The following is a 21,991-nucleotide window of genomic DNA, read 5'->3' on the forward strand; positions in this document are numbered from 1 at the left end:
AAATAGTTCTTCGCTAAGGAATTTCCTCACCAGCAAATTCCTCAGTCAAGAATTCATAAAAATCGCCTATTCACCCCCCTCTAGTCGATATAACGCACTTTCAGTTGGTATCAGAGCAAGGTACTCCCTTGTTCTGTGTGATTTTGGTTTAACCGCCTGGAGTTTTAGTTTTGTCGACCTCATGTATGAAGAAAGTGACATGCCCCATCTTTGACGGTCATGATTATCCCAAGTGGAAGGCCATGATGAGGAAGCGCCTCATGGCAATGAACAACGAGCTGTGGACCATCATCGAGATTGGTCTTACTGATCTGTGCAAGATGGCGGAAGCTGATGACATTCGCAAGTACACTCTTCTCAACCTTATGGCGAAGGACGTCATCTGCTCCTATCTGTGTCAAAATCAGTTCAGGAACATCATGCATCTCAACCATGCAAAGCTTATCTGGGACCGACTCTTTGAGGTCTATGAAGGTCATCGAACCCGTCATGATCCTTGGTTTGAGGATTTCAAGGAACTCTCAATGCGATGACATTCGAACCAGAATCATCATCTTCTACTCCATGCCTTATGGCAAAAAGTGCTAAGGTAACTGAATGCTACCTATCCGAGTCCAGTGATGATGAATCTGGAGATGAATTTGGACCCGGCTATGTCAAACTTGCTTCCCTTGCCACTAAACAACAAAGAGCTTTGGAACAAGTTCAATACATTCTAAATAAGAGCGATGATATGTTGGGTGAAGAAATGGATCAGTCGAAAGCTTTGGCTGAAAGTCTTCAGAGACTTCAGTCCAAGTTTGACACCCTTCAAGGTCATCATAACACTCTCTTATCTGATCACGAGAAGCTTTCTTATGAATTTCTTCAAAGAAAGCAAGATCTTGAGAAGCTAAGAGTGAGTTATGAAGATCTTCAGAAGGAGCGCGATTCTCAACAAATCAACGCTACTCAGGAAGAATTTGTTCCTCCATGTTTGAAGTGCATTGAACGTGAATCTTCTAATTCTTTACTTGAATGTTCAAATGCTTCTAATGCTACAAATTCTTCATCTGTCTCTTCTATCACTAATTCCTCATCTGAGGACATTGCTAGTATCACTAATGATGCAGGGCTGAAGGAATTGTACATGACAGGCATGTACAAAAGTCTCAAAGGGCATCCGACTCTTTGTGACGTGCTTAAAAAGCAGATCCTCAACAGGAACCCTAGAAAAGAGGGTATTGCCTTTGAGAGGAAACTCAATGCAGATGGAACATATTGGAAGCCTAAGAAGTACCCCAAAACCTCATGGGTTGCTGCAAAGGGACCTCCAGTTGATCCATCCAATTTATCTGGCTTTACATGTGAATCTCCTCATTCTTCTGATGAGTCATTTGACTCCAACTATAAACTGTTCAAAAACCAGAATGGTGAAGTATTTGCTAGATATGTTGGCACTAACTGCAGGAACAGTTCCCCTATGAAGAAAATCTGGGTTCCCAAAAGGTGCCTTGAAAGTCTTCAGGTGAATTTCCTCATGACACCACCTGTGAAGAATAGGAACTCCAGATCAAATTCTTCATATGGACCAAATTCTTCATATGGATCCAAGTCCTCATACGGACCAAATTCCTCACGTGGATCAAATTTCTCAAAAGGATCAAAATCCTCATATGATCATCATCGTGCTAACCCCTCTGTTTCGTAGGGAAGAGCTAAGGGCTATGAATATGAGCATTCTTCTTCTAACCATTATGTTCATAAGTCCTCGAAGAATTTCTCTGCTTATTCAAATGCTTATCCTAACTCCTCTTGTGTGAAACGAAGTGGACTGGCTTCTATGCCACTGTCGGTGTCAAAACCGGCGGATCTCGAGTAGGGGGTCCCGAACTGTGCGTCTAGGCGGATGGTAACATGAGACAAGGGACACGATGTTTTTACCTAGGTTCGGGCCCTCTCGATGGAGGTAAAACCCTACTCCTGCTTGATTAATATTGATGATATGGGTAGTACAAGAGTAGATCTACCACGAGATCAGAGAGGCTAAACCCTAGAAGCTAGCCTATGGTATGATTGTTGTTCGTCCTACGGACTAAAACCCTCTGGTTTATATAGGCACCGAAGAGGGTTAGGGTTACACAGAGTCGGTTACAATGGTAGGAGATCTACATATCCGTATTGCCAAGCTTGCCTTCCACGCCAAGGAAAGTCCCATCCGGACACGGGACGAAGTCTTCAATCTTGTATCTTCATAGTCCAGGAGTCCGGCCAAAGGTGATAGTTCGGCTATCCGGACACCCCCTAATCCTGGACTCCCTCAGTAGCCCCTGAACCAGGCTTCAATGATGACGAGTCCGGCGCGCATATTGTCTTAGGCATTGCAAGGCGGGTTCCTCCTCCGAATACTTCATAGAAGATTTTGAACACAAGGATAGTGTCCGGCTCTGCAAAATAAGTTCCACATACCACCGTAGAGAGAATAATATTTACACAAATTCAATCTGCTGACGTATTCCGTGGCATGACACCACACCACGACCAAGCCTTTATTTGAATCATTTTTACTGTCCCACCTCAGCGCGTTTAGCGAGGCGGTTTCCTTGGCACGTCTTGTCAAAGCAGAGATCGTGTCCCCTTATTCCGGGATTCTCATCAATACGGGCATGGGTAACCCAACCGCGCCATTGATTATGGCGCTTGGGGGATAAGCGAGTTTTACCAGGCTAGTGGGCGCATAGCTTCGTCCTTCCATATAAGGGGATAAGGATCCACTTTTTCACACAAGCCTTCTTCCTCCTTTGCTCATCCATTTCCGTGCACTCGAGCTCCAGCGCCCAAGTCCGCACATCTCGCCTCAACTTTCCCCAGCCATGTTCGGAGCGGGAGGCAAGTAGTTGGTCTCCTCCGTCACGGAGGGGCACATCAAAAGGCTGCGGAAGGTCGGATACTTGTCCAGCGACATCGCACATCAGCTCCCCGACAAGGGGCAGCTTATCCCCACCCCCAGGCCCCATGAGAGGGTGGTGTTCCTCACCCACTTCCTCCGCGGACTAGGTTTTCCACTTCACCCATTTGTCCGGGGGCTCATGTTCTACTACGGCCTGGATTTCCATGATCTGGCCCCGAATTTCATCCTCAACATCTCGGCGTTCATCGTCGTGTGCGAGGCCTTCCTCTGCATCCAGCCCCACTTCGGCTTATGGCTGAAGACCTTCAATGTCAAGCCGAAGGTAGTGGGCGGCCGCCAGGTGGAGTGTGGAGGTGCCATGGTGGGCAAGATGGCCAACGTCCTATGGCTCGAGGGCTCCTTCGTGGAGACCATAAAGGGGTGGCAATCGGGGTGGTTCTACATCACCGAGCCGCGTGACCCTAAATGGGCAGCGGCCCCCGAATTTCGATCTGGCTTCCCTACATGGCTCACCTCTTGGAAAGAGACGGGCCTGACATGGGGTAATTCGGAAGAGCTGACCGGACTCCAAACCTGCGTCCAAAACCTGGTGAACAAGAAGCTCAAGCTTGTCAACGTAGTCCAGGTCATGCTCATCCGCCGGATCCTCCCGTGCCAACAACGGGCCTTCAACTTGTGGGAATTTGATCCGGCACAGCACCAAACCTTGAGCAGGCTCTTCGACACTACGTACGAAGATGCCTGGAAGGTGCTGTTCAAGGGCACCGAGGCTCCCGCATCCGCTACCGAAGATCACGGATTCAGCTCGCAGCGTCAAGCCAGCGAGGTAAGCTATTTTACCCTTTACAGGATACTTGTTTTTCATAGTTTGACTCTATGCGGGATCTAAACTCCCTTACCTTTGACAGGCCTGGCAAAAGACGTCCGGGCAGGTTAACTATCCGGCTCCCTTGCCAGAAGACCCAGCTGACGCCCGATTAACGCGGCTGCTGGTTCCGGCACCTCACGTGGTGCCGGAGAAGAAGGCCAAGAATAAGGCCACGGGAACTCGAAGGAGTTCCCGGCGCCAGGTGTTGTTGGACTCATCGTCCGATGACTCTGAGGCGGACTCCTCCCGCGAAGACGAGGAGGAGGAAAAAGAGGCCTCTCCCCCAGCGGGGGGAGAGAAGAAAAGGAAGGCCGCCCCAACCGGGGAGGCCGGAGGGTCCAATAAGGGAAGGACCCTTCCTCCGGACTACTCCACCAACGCCGACGATGGCGAAGAGGAGTGGCCACCGAGGGCTAAGCCCCTGGCAAAATCGTAAGTGTCCGGATACCAAAATAACTCATGGCGTCTCATTTGTCGCACAGAATCTCCTAACGCCGAATATAACCCTGCAGCCCGCCCAAGGACGGGCTCGACGCTTCAACGAGCGGCTCCCTGGATTCATCAGACATGAATAGCACCTCACTTCCGGCTGCCTCCTCCCCTCGCGCCGCGGATGACACCGAGGTGGGGTCCCAAAAGGGGCCCAGCCAGGAGGAGGTGGTCCAGGAGGCGCCGCAAGGCAACCTCCCGGACTCCAGGCGCAAGGGGGATAAAACCCCAAAGGGCTCTAAGTCCGGCCCTGGGCCGGACTTCGCACCGGAACCTTCAGTGGTTCCGGAGTCCGGCAGGCGGCCCCTTCGTGAGAAGGATAAGACTACAACACCAGTGACCTCCGTCCAACCGAAGGCACCGGATAATTTGCTGGAGGCGCTTAACGGCGCCTCCATCGACGAGGAGCACCACACTGTTATGAGTGTGGTGATCCAGAAAGTTCAGTCCGCCAAGAGCGGGCTGACTGAAGCCTGTGCCAGCCTTCTAACAGGCTTTGAGGAATGTATTTAAGATATGTAAAAATATTACCGCATAGACAGTAGCCCATGATGCTCAGTTTGCTGTTCGGAAAGAAAAGCTGAACTAAGGATCTAAAAAGATGTACGCAGGAGTCTAACATAAGTATGTCAATATGGGGAATGCAGGCTGCGCTGCTGACCTCTGCCGCACTGACTGCGGAGGTTAATGTATTGAAGCAGAGCCTCGAGCGGTCCGAGAACGAGCTCGGCCTTGCCAAAAAGCAGCTCGAGGACAAGGAAGGTAAGTAATACCTTATGGAAGTATATAAAAGATGTGGTTGCAAAAAATGACAGGAATAACGTGAGTATTATAGGGGCCACGAACGAGGTGGCGACCCTGAAGGAAGCGGTGTCCAAGGCCGAAAGCAATGCGGCCGCGGAGTGCAGCGAGCGAGAGAAACAGGAGGCGCGGGTGGCAGAGGTGCGACAAGAGCTCCAGGCTCTCGTGGAAAAACACGAGAGTTTGGAGCGTGACTCAAAGACTCGAGAGTCCGAGCTTGCCTCGGCCCTTGAGAGCGCCAAAGCCGCTAAGGCCGAAGCCCAAAAAGCCCTTCAGAAAATTGAGGCATTGAAGAAGATAGCGGCGCGTAAGGCATTCTTTATGCAAAGCAAGCACGTGAAAGTGAATTATCTGTTACTTACCCGAATCCGGAGCTCTCCAGGAGCATTCGCAGATCTACCCCGCAGTGTGTCCGATGCTGCCGTGTTCTACCGAGCCGAGGAGGGGAGCTCGACGGAGAAGGTGTTCTGGTCTCAGTATGCTGAGGCCGGACATCCGGTGCCCTTGAGCGACCAGCTGAAGCAGCTGGTCGAGCTCCATAAGGTGGCCGGACAGGCCATGAAGGGCCTCATAGTTTGGCTGTGGCCTAAGGAAGCCATGCCTGGGAGCTACTTCGGGTTGGTGAGGCGGCTGGTGGACGCCTGTCCATGGATTGAAGTCGTCAAGCGCTCCGTCTGCATCGAAGGTGCCGTAGGGCCCTTGCCCGTGCTAAAGTGCACTGGGGCAAGATGGACGCTGAGAAGCTTGTAACGGACAGACCACCGCCGGGCAGGGAGTATCGCAAGCCCGAGATGTATTATGAGGGCAACCTGAAGGGTGCCCGCCTTATAGCGGGTGAATGCTCCAAAGATGTAATTTTTGAGTAAACTCGCATTTTCCTGTATGCTGAAAACTTGTTCATATGCGCTAAGCAATGCTTGTGAATTTAAAATATTACCTTCTGTGCGGCCATTTATTAAATTTGAGAGATGGCGAGTCGTCGGCTTTTGCCCCCATGCCACGAGTGCTGGGGTGTTCGGGATAAACTTGAGCGCTCTTTTTCCCATTCTTGGGTCCTTTGAGGGAGGCGCTCAACGCAACGAACAAGGCAACCGGACTATAATGCTTGAACACTCTCACTTAGCCATAGAATTCTATAATTTTAAATTTCGGCGAAGCCCGTAGTATTCAGAAGACCGAGTTCGGGGCGCTATCCACGCCTGGGCCGGACAAAGCCGACTCCTCGCTCTAAGCGGCATAAGTCTTTAGGGACTCTAAAACCTCTCGAACAGCGACCGGCTCTCGCCCTATCATGACGGTCAGTTTTAGCTTTCTCCACTGAGGTGCTTAACCCAGCTCAACCGGGGCACAATCGCAGTGGTTCTCCCAGCGCTACCTTAGCCGATATAACGGAACGTAAGGTACCAAGACATGGGAGCCGGGCAAACCCAACTATTGACCCAAGACATGATTCGGAGCCGATGCGTATAATGCTATAAGTTCGGGGTGCCGCACTTGTGAAAGTGTTCGGACTTATCACACCATATTTTGGGGTACTTAATCCCCTGGTGTATTTGGCCATACCAAAGTGTACGGATGCAACATGTCAGAAGTGAACATATATAGATAAAAAAAGGAATGCAATAATAGGCAGAGGCTATGTATTGTTTATTCAAAAAGGCTGCGGTAAAAGAAGAACGATACGAATAGTGCGATAAGCAATGGACGGGACTATTTGACATGTCCTCCTCCAGGGGCGAGCTACGGGATGATATGTGAAACAAGTATACATGCTCGTTATAGAGACCACCTGGACACCCGACGTAGCTTTCTGCTTCCCTGGCTATTGCATCGTGTGTTCGGCGATTCTGCTGCCGGACAGGTCTTCTTGAGAACGGAGTCCTGAAAGTAAGAAAAAAAAGAATGACACAATCGGGAGCCCCTGGTGCGGTTGAGCCGCATTCTGGGCCTGTCGTGGTCGTGCCCCTCCCCCCATGCCCATGGTATTTCTAGAGCGTAATTATGTACGCGTAGTACTGGTTTTGCAATTTCGCGAGGGTTGGGGTTGGGGCCGCATTGCTACGCGTGCTCGGGACGTGCCAGGCGGTCTTGTTGTAGGTTACTCCGGGCACGCTTGACGGTGTCCAGACGTTTAATAGCTAGACTCGAGAATTGCCTTGAGAGGCTGCTTTGTACTTCCGCCGCGAGGGCCGCCGTATGCTCCTCCGTTCGGAGAGAGCGTTCGGTGTTTCCGTTGACCGTAATGACTGCTCGAGGGCCTGGCATCTTGAGCTTAAGGTATGCATAGTGCGGCACCGCATTGAACTTTGCAAATGCGGTTCGTCCGAGCAGCGCGTGATAGCCGCTGCAGAACGGGACTATGTCGAAGATTAACTCCTCGCTTTGGAAGTTATCCAGGGATCCGAAGACCACTTCAAGTGTAATTGAACCTGTACAGTTGGCCTCTACACCTGGTATGACGCCTTTAAAGGTCGTTTTTGTGGGTTTAATCCTTGAGGGGTCTATGCCCATTTTGCGCACTGTATCCTGATAAATCAGGTTCAGGCTGCTGCCGCCGTCCATCAGGACTCTGGTGAGGTGAAATCCGTCAATGATTGGGTCTAGAGCCAATGCGGCGAATCTGCCATGGCGGATGCTAGTGGGGTGGTCCCTTCAATCAAAAGTGATCGGGTAGGAGGACCACGGATTGAACTTTGGGGCGACTGGCTCCATCGCATATACGTCCCTTAGTGCACGCTTCCGCTCCCTTTTGGGTATGTGGGTTGCGTATATCATGTTCACCGTCCGCACTTGTGGGGGGAAGCCCTTCTGTCCTCTGTTGTTCGGCAGCCGGGGCTCCTCCTCGTCATCGCTATGCAGCCCCTTGTCATTGTTTTCGGCATTTAACTTGCCTGCCTGCTTGAACACCCAACAATCCCTGTTGGTGTGGTTGGCTGGTTTTCCGGGGGTGCTGTGTATCTGGCACGAGCGATCGAGTATTCGATCCAAATTGGACGGGCCCGGATTATTCCTTTTGAATGGCTTTTTCCACTGACCGGGTTTAGAGCCTCTAAATCCGGCATTGACTGCCGTATCCTCAGCATTATCGCCGTTAATGCGGCGCTTGTGCTTGTTGCGACACGACCTGCCGTTGCTGTCCTTGGTATCCGAATTACCAGGGCTCTTGGTCATGTTGTTACTACGAGCTAGCCAGCTGTCCTCTCCCACGCAAAAGCGGGTCATGAGTGTTGTGAGGGCTGCCATGGATTTCGGCTTTTCCTGTCCTAGGTGCCGGGCAAGCCACTCGTCGCGGATGTTATGTTTGAAGGCTGCGAGGGCCTCTACATCCGGACAATCGACGATTTGATTTTTCTTGGTTAGGAACCGTGTCCAGAATTGTCTGGCTGCTTCCTCTGGCTACTGAATTATGTGGCTTAGGTCATCAGCGTCTGGTGGTCGCACATAAGTGCCCTGGAAATTGTCGAGGAATGCGGCTTCCAGGTCTTCCCAACAACCAATTGACTCTGCTGGCAAGCTGTTAAGCCAATGCCAAGCTGGTCCTTTAAGCTTGAGTGGGAGGTATTTGATGGCGTGTAGGTCATCACCGCGGGCCATGTGGATGTGAAGGAGATGGTTCTCGATCCAGACCGCAAGATCTGTTGTGCCATCGTATGATTCAATGTTTACTGGTTTGAAACCCTCAGGGATTTGATGATCCATCACTTCATCGTGAAGCATAGTGGGTGTGCGGCGCCTCTGTATTGGGATATACCACGACGCAGCTCAAATGAGCTTTGTCTACTGTGTTCGGCCAGACCGGAATTGTTGTATCCGGCATGATGGTTATCGTCACGTCTAGTGAGGCGCCCACGCGATCCGTAGATCGATCTTGTTTGTCTTGCCTTGTCCTCCAATATATCTCGCAGGTCTGGCGCATTTCCCCGTGCCTTGGTACTTTTTGAGCGGCGCCGAGGTGCGGCTTGAGTGGAGGGCCGAGAGGCCTCTCTGTCGCGGCCACGAGATGGCCGGTTGGCCGCATCATGCGCTGGTGATGTAGGTTTAGGTGCTTCCTCCTCTAATCGGGGTAGCAGCCTGCGTTTTGGGTAACTCTTGGAGGGGCGTTTGAGTTCGTACTCTTCGGCCGCCAGGACTTCAGTCCATCTGTCGGCTAGCAAATCTTGGTCAGCTCTAAGCTGCTGCTGCTTTTTCTTGAGGCTGCTTGTCGTGGCCATAAGCCTGCGTTTGAAACGCTCTTGTTCGACGGGATCCTCAGGCATGAAAAATTCGTAGTCGTCGAGGCTTGCCTCATCTTTGGAGGGAGGCATGTAATTATCGTGCTCTACCTCTCTGTCTGCCGCTCTCTCATGAGGGCTGGCTTCTCCGTCCTCGTGCGCTGAATCCTGCTGGAGGGGGTTGTCTTCGGCACTGTCCGGAGTGTTATTGTCTCCAGTGCCGGAATCGCCATTTTTGCTGTGGCGGGATTTAGAGCGGCGCCACTGACGCTGGCGCTTAGGCTGTTTCTTGGAGGGGTCATCCTCCGTTGTTCCATCGCCATTCCCATCGTTTGAGATGTCCACCATGTATATGTAGTATGACGAGGTGGCCTTCCAGTGCCTTGTAGGCACTAGTTCTTGGTTGTCTCCTGCATCGTCGTCCATACCGTCGATGTCTTCGGAGTCGAAGTCGAGCATGTCGGTTAAATCATCGATAGTGGCTACGAAGTGGGTGGTGGGTGGGCTTTGAATTTCTTTGTCGTCCGCATCCCAACCTTCCTGACCATAATCCGGCCAGGGCTCTCCTGATAAAGAGAGAGACTTTAGTGAATTCAGGATGTCGCTAAAGGGCGAGTGCTGAAAGATGTCCGCAGTAGTGAACTCCATGATCGGCGCCCAATCGGATTCGATTGGCAGGGGCGCGGAAGGTTCGGAGTCCGGAGAGGAGTCCGGCACCTTGGAGTCACGAGCTTCGCAAAGGACAGGGTTGGTGTTCGGCTCAATCGCCGTAGAGATAGCAGCCCCGAGGCGGTGTCCAGCCACCCGTCCTCGATTGGCGCAGTCGGCTCCGAGCTAAGGGTCGAAGCGGACACTAGTGCATCCTCCAAGGCACTGTCCGGCGGCAGAGCTAGATCATTGCCATCGTGACAGTGCGGCGCGCTTGGCTGCGGCTCGAACCCGTCGAAGATCAAGTCTCCGCGGACATCAGCCGTATAGTTCAAACTTCCAAATCTGACCTGATGGCCAGGGGCGTAGCTTTCAATCTGCTCCAGATGGCCAAGTGAATTGGCCCGCAGTGCAAAGCCGCCGAATACGAAGATCTGTCCGGGGAGAAAAGTCTCACCCTGGACCGCATCGTTGTTGATGATCGGAGGAGCCATCGGGCCTAAAGATGACGACACAGAGGAACTCTCAATGAAAGCACCAATGTCGGTGTCAAAACCGGCAGATCTCAGGTAGGGGGTCCCGAACTGTGCGTCTAGGCGGATGGTAACAGGAGACAAGGGACACGATGTTTTTACCCAGGTTCGGGCCCTCTCGATGGAGGTAAAACCCTACTCCTGCTTGATTAATATTGATGATATGGGTAGTACAAGAGTAGATCTACCACGAGATCAGAGAGGCTAAACCCTAGAAGCTAGCCTATGGTATGATTGTTGTTCGTCCTACGGACTAAAACCCTCCGGTTTATATAGGCACCGAAGAGGGTTAGGGTTACACAGAGTCGGTTACAATGGTAGGAGATCTACATATCCGTATCGGCAAGCTTGCCTTCCACGCCAAGGAAAGTCCCATCCGGACACGGGACGGAGTCTTCAATCTTGTATCTTCATAGTCCAGGAGTCCAGCCAAAGGTGATATTTCGGCTATCCGGACACCCCCTGATCCAGGATTCCCTCAGCCACCTTTCTCGTATGGTGCTCGTAGAGTGATGAATTCTTTGCCACCCCTTCAGATGTGGGTGGTGAAGAAAAAGAACTAATCTCTTATGTAGGGTCAGGTCTCCAGACGTGCTTAAAAAGTCTGAAGAATTTGCTGGAGACCTGAAAATTGCCTGAAAGGACGCAGGCTAATCATGAAGAAATGAAATTTCATTTCTCACGTCCTCATACTGTCTTATCTGTTCTATTGCTTGATGAAATTGATCTGATGATATTGATGTCATATTCTTCACTGATGAAGTATATGAGTTCATAAGTTGCACTAATTCATCTGCAAGATGATCAACCCAAGGCAAATGAGTGGGTCCTCGATAGTGGATGTACAAATCACATGACTGGTGACAAGAATCTATTGGTGGATGCTCTCTTATCACCATCGCATCTGAAGCATATCATCTTCGCTGACAAAGGCAAAAGTCAGGTATTGGGTCTAGGTAAGGTTGCAATCTCAAAGGATTGACACATGGACAAAGTCATGCTTGTCGAGTCCTTAGGATACAACCTCATGTCTGTCTCAATGCTTTGTGATGTTGATATGGTTGTTGTCTTTGGCAAATATCGTTGTGTTGTGATCATGGAAGCTGACAATTCCAAAGTCTTCGAAGGCTTTAGGAGAGGAGACTTGTATATTGTTGATTTCTCTACAGGACCACAACCGGCCGTATGCCTACTTGCAAAAGCTTCAGAAGGCTGGCTATGGCATCGACGACTTGGTCATGCTGGCATGAGGAATCTGCACACACTTGCAAAGAAGAAGCATGCCATTGGCATTGAGAATGTTTTTTTGAAAGCTCACTGACAGTAGGAGAGGCTCCTACTGACTTTTAAATTAGAACAACACCAAGATCAGGGGAGGTGTGGCCCCATAATTACAAGGTAGGACTCTGGGTATTAAAAGACAAACTACTATACCAAAGAGGTAACAAAACAGACTAGGGGGGTAGAAGTCAGACGTCGGCCACCAATCCTCTGATGAAGGGGTGGAGAGAGTCTCTCGTGCGATGTACCATCATGGACATGTCATTTTTGAATCTGTCCCTCCAAGACTCCAGTGAGGGCATCATATTCCTAAAATGCTTATTATTCCTCTCTTTCCACACACCCCAAGCTGCGATGATGAAAGTTTCCATGATTAATGGTCTCCCCCAGGACCTTTTTCCCCCATGGATGAGATGCAGCCTGCATTGAGAATCGTGCCAGCGCATCCCAGTCGCATCCCAACACTTGGTTGCGAATGGACATTTGAAGAATAAGTGGGCCACCGTCTCCTCCGAGGGCGAGTCACAAAGCAAGCAGGTGTACACATCACCTTCCAGCTTGTATTGTCTCCTCCTCAGCATGTTTCGTGTATTCAGACGATCTACAAACAGCAGCCAGGCAAAAACTTTCCACTTGTTTGTGCATTTGGATTCCCAGATCCAAGGAAAAGCTGCATCCATGAGAACATCCTTAAAGCAGAACTTATAATAGTCACTTGATTTGAATGTTCCTAGCCCTCTAGCATCCCAGACACAGCACCACTTGTCAGTTCTGTCACTCTCAGGATTAAACCCCATAGTTAATGCCTGAATCTCCTCAACTTCCACCCTTGCCAGGGGAGAGAATGGTATGTGAAAAGCCTCCCCAATGGTGCTGGAGCTCAACAGTTTCTGTACTGACACATCCTCCTCTCTAGCAAATGAAAATGCCCTCGGGTATGAGGTCTCAAGAGGCTGATCACTCCAGAGATCCTTTCAGAATAAGGCCGTACTGCCATCCCCGATTTTGATCTCAGTCACTCCTCTGAATATGTCTGATAACTGCATGAGATCCTGCCACCAGAAGGAGCCACACGGTTCCGAAGCACGTGGTACATCGGCTAGGTAATATGAACTCCATACCAGGTTCACCCACGACACATCCAGCTTATTATAAAACTTGTATAGCTGTTTGAGCAAAAGACCTTGATTCTTAATTTTAAGATCCATGATCCCAAGCCCCCCTAAAGCTTTGGGGCGGCAAACGAGCTCCCAGGAGGCAAGAGAAGAGTTCTTCGTCCCATCCTCCGTCTTCTTGCTCCAGAAGCAATGTCTACGGATTTCATCCAGATGTTCCACTACGTTGGGAGGGATCCTGATGGAACACATGGCATACACCATAAGCGATGACACCACCGAATTAACATAGGTGAGTTTTGATCTGTAGTCTAGCAAGTTGCCGGCCACAGAAACTCTTCTCTCAACAGACGTCACAAGAGGCATGAAATCCATTACTGTGGGTTTAGTAGTCCCAAGCGGGAGTCCTAAATATGTGAACGACATTTTCCCCACAACACAACCAAACATGTCAGCAAAAACCAGTGCCTCAGGGGGTGTAACATTAATCGGGATCAGGGTAGATTTCTGAAAATTGAGTCACAACCCAATGGAAGCCGCATAGTCCAACATGAGTTTTTCAGAGTCTCAACCTGCTCCTTCTCAGCTGAGAGAAAGACAATCGTGTCGTCCGCATACTGAATTACGGGGTAGTCTTTCTCTGCTAATGAGATTGGTTTCTGAAGTATCCCCTCGCGGAAGGCATGGTTGATGGCAGATTGCAACAGGTCAGCCGCTAGGACAAAAATGAGCAGCGAAAGAGGGTCCCCTTGGCGCACTCCCCGTTTGCAAGCGAACTGCCTCCTAGGCGTGTCATTGAGCAGGACCGAAGATTTTCCTAATTTAAAGATACAAGCAATCCAGTTGAGCCATTTCTCATTGAACCCCATCACTCTCATGATCTCTATCATAGGGGCATGTTCGATAGTATCAAGCGCCTTAGTGAAATCTAGCTTCAGCAGCAAGACCTTTCTCCCCGACGCTTGACATTGATGAGTGTACTCGAACGCCCAAGCCAAGCAGTCCTGAATCGATCTACACTTGAGGAACCTGTATTGGTTTGTATGAATAATGCGCAAGATGATCCTCTGTAGACGATTCACAAGCAGCTTGGTAATGATCTTCAGACAACAATTCAGCAGGGTGATCGGTCGGTAGTCATTTACTGTTTCCGGGGAGTGGCATTTAGGGATCAGTGTAATGAACCCAATATTAATGCTTTCGAGGTCTAGACCCCCCTCATAAAAATCCATAACAAGTTTATGAAAGTCATATTTTATAATATTCCAACATGACTTCGGGAAGCAACAATTGAATCCATCTGGCCCCGGTGCTCTATCCACGGGCATCTCTTTGACCACTAGGTCAATTTCATTCGTGGTGAAAGGAGCTGTCAATTCATCAAGCCCCTCCACTTTCTTGATGATGTGATGTAAGTTGAAGCGCATGTTTGGAGGGTCAGAAGAGCCTAGTCGCTGTTTACAGGAAGAGAACAGCAAGGACTCTTTACCCACATGGTCATCAATCAACGTATCATCATCAAGTTTGAGTGTTGATATGGAGTTCTTGCGGTATCTCTCTGTGGCCACTGCATGAAAGAATTTCGTATTACCATCCCCAACTTGAAATCTCCAAACTGTACATCTTTTCTGCCAATACATGCGTTTATACTCCAGTAACCTGAGGAGGTGAGCCTTAAGAATAACTCTAAAATTGGTTTCTGGAATAGTAAGAGGTCTTTTATCCTCTAAAGTGTCCAAATTCAGAAGAGCTTCATTGGAATTATCAATAATAATTGATAATCTCGAGATTTTCTTGCTCCAGGACTTTAGAGCGTAACACAGCTTCTTCAGCTTTCTACAGATCAAAGCCGCTGAGTTAGCCGCATGACAAGGTTGGCTCCAAGAGCGTTGCACTATCTCGTGAAACCCTGAATGTTGTATCCAGTAGTTTTCAAAATGAAACACCTTGCTCTTTGGGATGCACGAGTCAATGCCAATGACGCAGGGGACGTGATCTGAAACAGGCTTACCCAAGGGCGATACAGTGGTATTAGGGTAGGAAGAAGTCCAATGCACAGAGGAAAAAACCAATCTAATTGCACTAGCAAAGGGTCATCTTGCATGTTACTCCACGTGTACGTCCTACCCTTGATGGGTAGTTCAACTAGCGACTGGGTGCGGATAAAATCATTGAAGATCAACATATCGTTGGCATTGCCACCCGGCCTACTTCTGTTGTCAGGCGCGCGATAGTAGTTAAAATCCCCAGCAAAGATCCAATCTTCAGAGACTGGAATGTGCATACTGAACAACCACGCTGTAAAGTTAGAGTGATCAATACCATCACACGGGCCATAAACATTGATTAGATTCCACACAACATTGTAATGCAAAGAAGTGAATTTAATCCCAAGGGCAAATGGCTCCTCCAGGAAAACCAAACCAGAGAAAACAGACGAGTTCGAAGCAGTAAATAAACCACCCGAGGCCCCATTAGAGGGAATGAAAGCAAACATATCAAGTCGCTTGGGACAAATAGTTTTAACAAAAGCCCTATCGAAAGTCTCGGGCTTAGTTTCTTGCAAACATATAACATCACAACCACTTATGTCAATAGCATTATGGATAGAAAGGTGTTTTTTTCCGCATTAATTCCACGAACATTCCAGCAGAGGATATTCCACCTCCTAGTTTGCGGCATCTTTGGGAGGGAGAGTAGCTTGCGAAGCAACCATCAGTTTCTCATTGAGTTCTTCAGGCGGCACTCCACATCTAACAATGCTAATCTGTTGGATAACCGGGATTGGTGTAGGAGCAGGGACAGACTCTGAATGGACATCCAACACAACATGAATACCAGACGGGGCCATAGCATACAGGTTGCGAGTGATGACAGGAGTTTTCCTTGGTTTCACCTTGGACACGCCTTTTTTATATCTGAAGGCTGAGGGACATGAAACCCATCATAATGGGTGGATCGAGTGCTGCGACGGAGTTGGGTGGTGTCCACATGACCGGGCTCATCCAGAATCATTTTTCCAAAATGATCAAACACACTGACCGCTTCCTCATCAGAAACCAGACAAACATTCCCACTGCTCTCAATTCCTAGTTTAGTAAGAGGAACATGGGCAGCTACATTCAGACTTTGGACGCTTGAAACAGCAGTCTCCCCCCGGTAGTGCCAGGTAGATTCAGACCAGAAAGAGTAGATGATGAGATGTACCTCATCCCTGCAGGCTCAACAGAAATGCAAATAGTGTAGGTCCCATTGTCCAAAAAGAGAGATTTAGGAAGTTTGGCCAAAATACGCTCCTCCCTCATTACACTATTGCAACATTGATTCCAGGTGTAAACCATGGCAGTGCCCACAATCACAAACAAGTTGAGAGGATTGATAGGGAACTGAGAGGCAACAAAAGAGCTGGGTGGAGAGCTATCATTGCAGAGTCTAGGTGTCCAGATTCCGGCATAAATTAAACCAAAGGTGTCAAGCAGAGTAGCAAAAGGGTCAACAACCACTGACCTCACAGAGCCAGAAGCACGGACGAACTGCAACCCTGGGGTGGTGAGACCACGAACAAAGTTATCTGCCGCCTTAGAAATATCTGAGTACATTGACCATTCATCCTGCGGATCATCAAAAAAATTACTATCATGCTCCACACCATCCATCAGAGAAGTTCCAGTGTACTGAAAGTAGGTTTTGAAACTGAAGCCTCGGTATGGTGGCGGCACAACAGGCCAGGCTCCCCAGCCGTTGTCATGCAACTGTTGTTGCTGTTGCTGCGGTAACCCCTGAGCCCAAGCTTCATCTACCTGCTGCTGAATCCATTGTTGGTGGTCGAGTTGCCACTGCTGCGCTTCATATAGGAACGGCAGCTCGTATGGGTGTGGCGAGGCATTCATTGGAGGGGGGGTCATCCTCATTACCAACTAATCCAGGCATCGTGTGTCGACCATTCAAGATATAAACTGGCACCGACCATGAGCGCCCCATCCCTGGCAGGTGACTGGACCTCCTTACAACCAGACTATGCGGAACCAAAGCAATATCACTGATTATGGCACGCACCGACACTCTCTCCTTGTTTTGCCCAGGTCTGTGCCATAATTCAAGTTTACCAAAACAGGATACCGGTTTATTGATGTAGTGATCTATTTGGTAGTCCATTGGGAAAGCAAGAAAGAGTATCCAGGCAACATACTGAAACGGACACAACCGCATATTTTACCCTTCATCATGCGGAACTAGAGAGAATGTCATGCTTTCATCAACAGGATCTAGTTGGTGTGGGCTTTCTCTAATGTACTCATCCCTGATAAAAACATCCTCAAAAGCAACCATTCCAACTCCAATCGGATAAACAAAAGCATCGGGGATATTCAGATGAAATTCATCTCGAAGGATATTAACTACATCTTGCAACACTAACTCCTTGCAATGATCCAGAATTGCGGGGGTAACAATGACAATGGCATACCTATCGGGGCTCAACGGAGGGTCATCCACGACAATGGTGTTCCTCTGCGGCCTGTGGTCCGGCCCCCTCTCGAGCGCAGCTCCCTCCGGCACAAAGCGGAAAGGCACAGCAGGGAAGTTCGCCATGACCGCACTAGTGCGCAGCTTGGGGTCAGGCAGGGGTGAAGGAGCAGGGGGAGATTGCAATGGCAGGACTATGGGTGGCAGGCTCAACGAATGAGAAGGAGCCGAAAGCAGAGGATACGGCGAGAGAATACCTTTCTGCAGCACAAAATCCACAATAGTCCTATTTTTGGGCACCCAAATCTGTTTGACCAAGGAAGGTTTGGGACTCCTCGGTATACTCGGTTTAGTCTTTTGGGCCTTGCAGGAAACTTGCCAGCGGAGGTATAAGGCTGTAGTGGCTCCACATTGGTGGCCCAAATGGCCCAGCAACCCACAACGCAGACAAATTAACATAGATGGGCAAGTAGCGGCAATATGAGAGAAACTATTGCAGAAATCACAACTAGCTCGACGCGTATCAGCAGATCTCATGCTGCACAAAGGAACCTGCCCAGAGCAATTATTGGAATTACGGATCTGAAACGTGCAATCAGCATCAATGTGGCCAAATTTTGAACAAATATGGCATAGACCCAAGCGGGCAATAATATATTGCCTATTAGGCACGGACAATAAATTCAAAGCTGCCTTAATATCATCATTCTCATACTTGGCTTGCCATAAATCCAGAATACGGTAAAGCGTGTCATCCGGAATCAATTTCCAACTCATGGAAGGACAATTAATACCCACAAATTTCTTAGTTACCAATTTATCCTATGACATCACCGGATCAAACTGACCAAAAACAATCCCTTTATCGGCGGGTACAGCCTTAAATGTGTTCCCCTCTGCACTTTCCTGATTTGGCTGATCGGGATGAACATCATGATCAAGAACTTGAATCAAACCAAACTTAAGCAATTCAGATGATTGATGACCAATAGGTGCCTCAGAATTATGTAAGAAAATCCAGATTGGTCTTGACCGCTATGGGGCTACAAGAGAGAGCCAAAGGAATAACCATCTCCTCATCATCTTTATTGTGATTAACCATCAACCAGAAATGATGATGATGGCCAAAAAGATTGAAATGACATATAAAGTCAGGCCAAATTCGGTCTCTAAGCCCATAAATGAAATGACCATCTTTATTCGAAGCCACAGAGAAACGATAAGCACGATCATGTAAATGTATCACATTGAAACCATCCGCAATGCCACCAATACAACATTGAAGCGCAAGACTAACCGAAGAAACGGAGAGCTTGAATGAGGCAGATGAGAAAGTGACCACCAAGTATTCCTTGGTAGATGCAGAAGGAGAGAAGTGGACCGTGGATCTGAAACGACGACGAACCTGTTCAGCCACTGCAAGGCCAGGATTGAAATCCCAATGCAATAGACCATCCATGAGTACATCCTAGATATCACCATGATCAACGGCAAGGAAGGGCTTGGTGGTGGAGGGCTCGGTGGTGGAGGGCATGGTGGAGGGCTCGGCCATGGACGAAGTGGTGGCCACCACGTCCGTAACCCGACGCTCATCAGTCAAGGCCTACCGCACGTGGCAGGTGAAGGCCCGCCCGGAGGCAAGGACCACCGCAAGCCGGAGTGCTACTTTGAAGACGTCCTAGAGGGTGCCGTTTGGCATTGAGAATGTCAAATTCCTCAAGGATCATTTGTGCGGAGCCTGTGAAGCTGGAAAGATGACCAAGGCCAAACATCCAGCAAAGACTATCATGACTACCACTCGACCATTTGAATTGCTTCACATGGATCTCTTTGGTCCTAATTATTATTCTGCAGTTACAAATGATGCATCTCTATATGGCTTTGTTATTGTTGATGATTATTCTCGTTACACATGGGTGCACATTGTCACTTACAAACATGAGGTGTAGGAAGTCTTCAAACGATTTTCCTCGAGGGCTTCAACCAACTTTGGTGTGAAGATCAAGCACATCAGAAGTGACAATGGGACTGAGTTCAAGAATTCCGGTCTTGATGACTATCTTGATGAACTTGGTATTACTCATGAGTTATCTGCTCCTTATACTCCTCAGCAGAATGGCATCGTGGAGCACAAGAACAGAACTCTTGTTGAGATGGCTCGCACTATGCTTGATGAATACAAGATGCCTCGTCGTTTCTGGATTGAGGCAATTGATACTGCGTGCCACATCATCAACAGAGTATATCTTCACAAATTCTTCAAGAAGACTGCTTATGAACTCCTCACTGACAAGAAACCCAATGTGAGTTATTTCAAAGTCTTTGGTGCTAAATGTTGGATTAGAGATCCTCATCACAATTCTAAATTTGCACCGAAAGCACATGAGGGTTTTATGCTTGGGTACGGAAAGGACTCGCACACCTACAAAGTCTTCAACAACGTTCTTCACAAAGTTGTTGAAACTGTAGATGTGCGGTTCGATGAAACTAATGGCTCGCAAAGAGAGCACCTACCTTCTATGATAGATGAACCAACACCCGAGGAATCTATCAAGTTCAAGGCTACTGAGGATGTCATTCCTACCGAAGAATCTGCTGAAGAATTCATTCCAGAACGTGAAGAACGTCGAGCTGGTGCACTAGAAGAAAATGGTGCCGAGGAAAATGGTCCTGAAGAAAATGCGGATCAAATTCCTCGACGACAACCCATTCATCCTCTCGTTGCAAACGAAGTGCAAATTGGGAGAATCATCGATGACATTGAAGCACCAGGTCCTCTCACATGCTCAAAAGCTTCACATTTGTCTAACTTTTCTAGGCACTTTGCTTTTGTCTCTATCATAGAGCCCACTTAGATAGAGGAAGCATTTCTGGAGCCTGAGTGGATTCAAGCTATGCAAGAAGATTACATCAGTTCAAGCTCAACAACGTCTGGGAACTGGTCAAACGTCTAGATCCTCACAAGCACAATATCATTGGCACAAAGTGGATCTACCACAACAAGCAAGATGAAAATGGCCTTGTGGTGAGGAATAAGGCACGGCTTGTAGCTCAAGGCTACACACAGGTTGAAGGAATTGATTTCGATGAAACTTTTACACCTGTTGCTTACTTGAGGCTATTCGCATATTAATTGCTTATGCTAACCATCATGATATCACTTTACAACAAATGGATGTGAAAAGTGCATTCCTCAATGGTAAGCTTGAGGAAGAAGTATATGTTGCTCAACCCCTAGGTTTTGAAGATCCAAAACATCCTGACAAAGTCTTCAGACTCAATAAGGCCCTGTATGGCCTCAAGCAGGCCCCTCGGGCGTGGTATGATACTTTGAAGGAATTCCTCATGAAGAAAGGCTTCAAACCTGATTCACTCGACCCAACTCTTTTCACTAAATCTTATGATGGTGAATTGTTTGTGTGCCAAATTTATGTTGATGATATCATTTTTGGCTGTACTAACCAATGTTACAATGATGAATTTGCCTATATGATGAGTGAAGAATATCAAATGTCTATGATGGGAGAATTGAAATTATTTTTAGGTCTTGAAATTCGTCAACAGCGCAATGGCATATTCATATCTCAGGAGAAATACCTCAAAGATGTATTGAGGAAATTCGGCATGCAAGATTGCAAAGGGGTCAAAATTCCAATGCCCACTAGTGGCCATCTATGCACTGATGAAAATGGTATCAATTTTGATCAAAAGATATACCACTCCATGATTGGCTCTTTATTGTATTTATGTGCATCTAGGCCAGATATTATGCTTAGTGTTTGCATGTGTGCCCGATTTCAAGCTACACGAAAGGAATCACACCATAAGGCTGTGAGGCATATTCTTCGATATCTAGCTCACACACCAACACTTGGATTATGGTACCCCAAGGGCTCGGCTTTTGATCTCATTGGGTATTCAGACTCTGACTATGCCAGTGATCATGTGGACCACAAGTCAACATCTGGCACATGCCATTTCCTCGGACGATCTTTGGTCTGTTGGTCCTCAAAGAAACAGAACCGCGTATCACTATCTACAGCAGAAGCTGAGTACATTGCTGCTGGTTCTTGCTGTGCTCAATTGCTGTGGATGAAGCAAACTCTCAAGGACTACGGTGTCAACATGAAGAATGTGCCTCTCTACTGTGACAATGAGAGTGCAATCAAGATTGTTCACAACCCAGTTCAGCACTCAAAGACAAAGCACAACCAGATTCGTCATCATTTTCTTCGTGATCATGTGTGGAAGGGCGACATCTCTATTGAGCATGTACGGACTGAAGAACAGCTAGCCGATATCTTCACAAAGCCCTTAGATGAGAAGAGATTTAGCAAGTTGAGGTGTGAGCTAAATATCCTAGAATCTTCGAATGTTCTTTGAAAAGGACACTCATCCTAACACTTATGCAAAATTGATGATTTAGATGTGCAACACGCGAAGAAACGTTTTTCTTCAATCAATCAAGACTAACACTCTAAGTGTGAAGAAATTAACGAAGAATTTGATTCTCAGAGCCCTACGACAATTGTACGCGGTGTCTGAAATCATCATTCTTATATGGTGGGTCACGCCACCACCAAAAGTTGAAAATCTTCAATTTGAGTTTTTCCTCAGTTTTTGAAATTCCTCAGTTGTTTAAATTCTTCAACTTTGCATTGTCTTCACTGTCTCCGTCATTTTCTTCATTG

The sequence above is a fragment of the Triticum dicoccoides genome, chromosome 2B (genome assembly GCF_002162155.2).
Source record: "Triticum dicoccoides isolate Atlit2015 ecotype Zavitan chromosome 2B, WEW_v2.0, whole genome shotgun sequence".
Lineage (NCBI taxonomy): Eukaryota > Viridiplantae > Streptophyta > Magnoliopsida > Poales > Poaceae > Triticum > Triticum dicoccoides.